This window comes from Solanum lycopersicum, chromosome 8 (assembly GCF_036512215.1).
Source record: "Solanum lycopersicum chromosome 8, SLM_r2.1".
NCBI lineage: Eukaryota > Viridiplantae > Streptophyta > Magnoliopsida > Solanales > Solanaceae > Solanum > Solanum lycopersicum.
This window is the reverse complement of record NC_090807.1, coordinates 6,635,601-6,641,600: the sequence shown is the minus strand read 5'-3', so window position 1 is coordinate 6,641,600 and position 6,000 is coordinate 6,635,601.

The following is a 6,000-nucleotide window of genomic DNA, read 5'->3' as shown; positions in this document are numbered from 1 at the left end:
AAAGAAAGAACATTAACAGTAACTAGGAATTATTGCTCGACCCTCAATCACTGAATCTGGTAATAAGGAACGCGGTGTGGAGCCCCTTAACGTCACGCTGGAGTAGATAGGATCACAAGGGGTGACACGGTGAGGCGTGTTAGGTAGATCTTAGGCAAGCTCTTGAACAAGGTCGATGATAAGTTTAAGACTCTCTAGGACTGACGTAAACATGTAGAGTGTGGGATGAAGGAAACATCACTTCATTGAAGGTCGACTCAAGAAGGCATTAAGCGCAACTGAAACAACGAAGGCTGGTATGGAAACTCTCAAACGAAGAATGGAAGTTTGACGATCTTTAATACCCAATGGATATAGGGAGGCAAATATTAAAGCTCCCAAACAAAAAATGGTCAAAGGCATTTGTAACGCATAGAAAGTAGAGAATATCATGTGGCAATTTGAGAATAAATTTAAGTGCAACAAGTTGAAAAGTTATAAGATAAAGATCTACATTGCGGTGTTGTACCTATCACAGATGGCCATGTTATGGTAGAGGTGAAATGAGTCAAAAATACGGAAGGGGCTTTGCACTATTAACACATTGGAAAAATTTTGAGTGGTTCAGGAAGGCTTTTTTTCTGAACAACATCATTTATGAGGCAATATATAAGTTTATGGAGCTGAAGACAGCACACATAATCCATGAACAAATTCACGACCCACATTCTAAAGATTCCAACTCTCATAGATGAAAATATGTTCTTCCACTTCATGGATGGGATGAAAATGGGACATGCAGGATTTAGAATGGTGACAGGTCAGGACTATTGATGAAGGTATCATGCAAGACGAAGATTTGATAGACTTTAGGCATGAAAAACCCTGACCGAGCAAGAAGAGAGAATATGAGAGGTATTCATAACCAAGGGTGGAGATATCGTGGAAAAAAATCAAGGAGCAGCAGCCACATCCCATGAATCATGACACTTATAATTCAGATGCCAAGAAGTTTGGACGTCGTAGTGATACGGAGAGGAAGGCAGAGGCTACAAAGAGAAATAGTTGATACATATGCAGTGGGTCGCATGGCGTTACAAAATTCCCTGAGATGAAGAACCTTGGTACCATATTATGGGAATGGAAGGCCAAAGATAGAAAAGTTTTAGGGCAAGGTTTAGATATGAAGAAGTTCAATATGATTGGACAATGTAGAGCTAGCTATAGCAAAGCAGTGAAAGAGTCCAAATGAATACGATGCACAACATGTAGACATTAAAATCAATAGACTACCCAATCATTCTATAATCAACGCGGGTACAGAGGCTATCATCATGATCAAGACCGCAGAAACAAAGTTATGATTGAGTTAAATTCCATGTAACACCCACCTCAAGATATTCAATGCACCACCAATTGTTGTGTGCGAAGTTGCTCATGCTGAAGACAAGACTCAGTTTTCCATGTAGAAGCAATGCTCCGTAATCATAGCAGCATCAAGTGGGGAGAATGTTATGGACCGCCACTTTGTCATCCCACTTAGGTATAAAATTATAGTATAAGTGAACTAGCCTAATTGGAAAGGATCTAGAGTCTTAGAGAGGTTTGTGGACGAATACACAAACAAGAATTCTTGGAAGGCATTAGAATTATCTTGGCTTGTAGAGAATACAAGTAGCGGGACTAGATTCCAAATATGTAGGGACTTGTAAAGTAATTTTTATTTACCCTTTATCCCCTAGGAGAGCAGTATAAATGGAAGGTCTCTAATTTGAAACTGGAGCAAGCAACTGTAAAGCATTCTCTAAACAATCCAAAAAGGCTTGTATATTTCTTCATTCTCTTAGCGATCTATTTTTGAAAAGGTTTACTTGAGCTTAAAAGATCGTGAAAGAGTCATGAGTAAGTAGTCAAGTGCCGCACGAAGCGTTGGTTGAAGTTTAAGTCTATGACATAATGTTTCAAAAATTCCAGAACTTTAGTAATGTAAGTTTTAAAAAGGAAACACAGTGGAGGCTTGTTTACACCCAATTTTGACCTTCCACATTCTAATAAATTTTTTAAGTTTCTTCAATTTTAAATAACGTTGGAATGAGTGTTTTTCAAAATTAGAAATATTTTAAAAATCATTGTCAGGCAATTTTTTCATTTATTTTTAAAATATATATATATATATATATATATATATATGCATATAATATATAGATTTCGATAATTTCTACTTTTATAAACATTTGGAAATACTTTTTATAAATGTCAAGACCCGAAATTGCATCTTGATGGTGCTTACTATAAACCCTACTAGGAAAGTTGAGCTCATGATAACATAAGATAAAAAAGAATAAAGATGATAAATTACCTCCACCATAGATATATACAAAACGGAATAAAATATACAAAAAGGCCCCAAAAGGGACTGAAGAATATGAAATGTATATAAGGAACCAAATCTCATACCTAGTTTTATAGGTACAAGAGCATCTAAACACGGAAGTAGAGTTATACAAAGAATAAGTGTCTAACAAAATACAAAATATGTGGACAATGAATACATAAGCAAAAGTAGCAAGCCTTCATATGTGAAGAGCTCACCACAATCTCAACAACATAAGGTTTTTTAATGAGTGAAGATCGATGGTGATGAATCTTGCTAGGTGTTGCATCTATAAAAATAAAAAAAAGTGTAGCATGACACTACAACATTTTATATATACAACCACCCGATAAAAGTGTGGCCTAAAGTATTGTCATACCTCATCCATTTTTTACACTTGTTAGGGGTATGACGGGTTTTTTTAGACAAAGAAGTAAAAGAAAAATCATTTTTTAAGTCGCCACTTGGAATTTAGTGTTTATTTACATGTTCCAAGTAACCTGGAGATTCCTAATTTGAAAAAATATATTAATTTTGATCTACGAGAACAGAGATTGAGTAAGAAATTTTATGAACCGGAGGGAAGGTATGAGGCACCCCGCCGAGTCTCGAGATTTTAGCACGGTCTCTTTATTAACTTATATTTTTCTAAAAATAATTTTTGGGATAAAATGTAATTTTTTTTAGTTACTATTTAAAGAAATCATTGGACTAGTAGTGTTACCGCACAAGAACCTTTTTTAAAAGAAAATACACACCAAGGATCGTAACCGAACACATGGTGATATTTAAAATTAATTATTTTTATAAAAGAAAGAACTAATAATTAACTACTCAAATTTTATTTAATAATGATAAAAATGAATAAATGATTTTGTTGCAACACATAGACAAGAAAGTGATTTTATTTTTTGAAAATTGCTAATTAATATTTTTTAATTAAAAAATGGGAAAATTCACATATGCCCCCTCAACCTATGCCCGAAATCCCAGAGACACACATATACTATACTAAGGTTCTATTGCCCTCCTAAACTTATTCTATAAGTAATTTTCTACCCCTTTTCGGCCTACGTAGCACTAGCTTGAAAAAAACGTCAACCAGGGTTGGGCCCACAAGATAGTGTCACGTAGACAAAAAAGGGGTAGAAAATTATTAATAAAATAAGTTCAGCGGGGTTATATGACCTTAGTATGGTATAAGTGTGTCTCTAAGATTTCGGACATAGGTTGAGTACTTGTGCATTATCCTTAAAAAAAAGAAACAAATATAGATATTTAAGTATCACCACTTGATAATAACAACAAAAGAACTTTTTTTTATTGAATAATAATTAAGATCCTTCTTAAAACAAGTAGTAATATACTAATTTTAAATTTATTTTTTTTATTGATACAAATTCAGAAATGATCAATTTACTAAAATTTTTGTTTTATACAAAAAGACTGCATTGTTCTCTTTTGAAAGAAGATTGCAAAAATAGTCAACTATATTTGATAATTAAATTACTACCCAAAATTAGCTGATTTTTTATTTTTTTTCAATATTCATTTCATATATTTATTTATTTTTTAAAAAGAAGAATTTAGGAAATGATTGGATTTATATTTTTGCAAAAATGACTAAATTTACCTTCTTTGCAAAAAGGACTAGATTTACATTTTTTGCCAAAAACAACCTCTTTTTTTCTCTTTTCTTAAAGTGACGAGAAACTGAAAAGTTAAAGAAAGACTTTTGATTCAATAAGTTCTTGCCAATAACCACGTCCGCTGAATAGAAACATTAAACTAAAAGCCCAGACAAAAAATGAGCAATTCTTATTTTTTGGGAAAATGCACAAGTACCCCCTCAACCTATGACCGAAATCCCAGAGACACACTTATACTATATAAGGTCCTATTACCACCCTGAACTCATTTTATAAGTAATTTTCTACATCTTTTTGGCCTTACGTGGCACTAGCTTGAAGAACCATTCAACCGACGTTGGGCCCACAAGATAGTGCCTCGTAGGCCAAAAAGGGGTAGAAAATTATTAATAAAATATGTTTAGAAGGGTAATAGGACCTTAGCATAGTTTACTTATCAACTCTACGATGATAAAATTAAACTAACCACACATTAATAATAAATATATATGTACAAAATAATAAAACATAATTATTTAAGAATAACAATAGACTTAACTAAATCAAAACAAACTTAATAGAAACAACTTAATCAAAATGTAAAAGAACATGAAGCATTAATTTAAGATCACATTGTGAAATGAAAAAAAAATACCGATGACAATTAAATAATGGAAGCAAGTTTAATTGAATTAAAAAGATCACCAAAGATGAAATATAAATTTTCTTTAGAAGAGGACTTTTTTTTCTATTGTGATGCCTTTCTGTCTTCCAATTTCTTTTCTTGTTTTTTTTTGTCTTGTGTCCTCTTTGAAGTGAAAGAAGAATGAGTTAAATGTGTGGTGAATATTAAACTCACTCTTCTTGAAAATTTAAGAGCGACTGCATGCATTGAACTCTGTGTCTTCTCAATGTGCCACCACCCAAGTTGGCCAATAGAATTTCTTCTTCTTCTTTTTTTCCAAGATAAAACTAATTAAAAACCTTTTAGATGACCCATTTCTTTTATTCATTAATTGAATGATAGTTAAATGAGTCATCTGAAAATTTTAAAATAGGCCCAAAATGTCATTTTAGATGACCTATTTCATTTAGTTTATTAACTGATTGATTAATAGCTTAATGTGTTGTCTGAAAATTTAAAAAAGACTCAAAATGCTGACACACATGATCAAGACCTCAAAACTAAATTAAAATAATCCCACTAACACAAAAATCAAACATCTAAACTATTTAGAAAATTAAACAAAACAAATTAGGAAGAAAAGAAATTAAATTATATTAAAAATAAAATAAATATAAGATAAAACAATGTTCAAGCAACAACTTCAACATGATTAACTTGAAGAACACTACAAAACAATACAAAATCTGGTACCAAAATGACTTATATTGTTAAAAGAAAATGATAATGACAGATTTGGATAGAGGTTGAGCGGGGAAAAAGGTTGACATAAATTTTCGGGTGAATGGGAATCGTCGAAAAACTTCGTAGGAATTGTTTTGTTATATTTTGGACAAAACTTTTTATATCAATGGATAGCATTTAAAGAGATCTACACACATATATAAAGGGTATGAGATGCCGATGACCGAAATTTTCTAAATCTATGGAAAAAAGTTAAGATTTATATTTAGTTTTTTTTATCTACGAAGTTTGGCAATGTATAAGGATGAATAGTTTGAATATTTGTATAGAAGAGGGTGAAAGGATGAAATAGTAAATTTTTAGAGATTTTTTTCGTGAAACACTGGTGACCGCCGGCGGCAGTGGCGCCAGCCAACTGGCGGATGGTGGAAGCAAAGAGGAGAAGAAATTACAAATGCAGATAAAAATTTTGATTTTTGGAGTTTCATATTTTTGTTTGAGTCTCATAAGAGCCCTTGGATCAAATTATCATGAATGGTTGAGATTCAATCTTAACCATTTCTATTTGACTGTGTAAAAGTTGATTGGGCTATTAGAAATCGGTCCAAATAAGCCCAATTCAAACAATATTGGGTCATTTCGGTCAATTT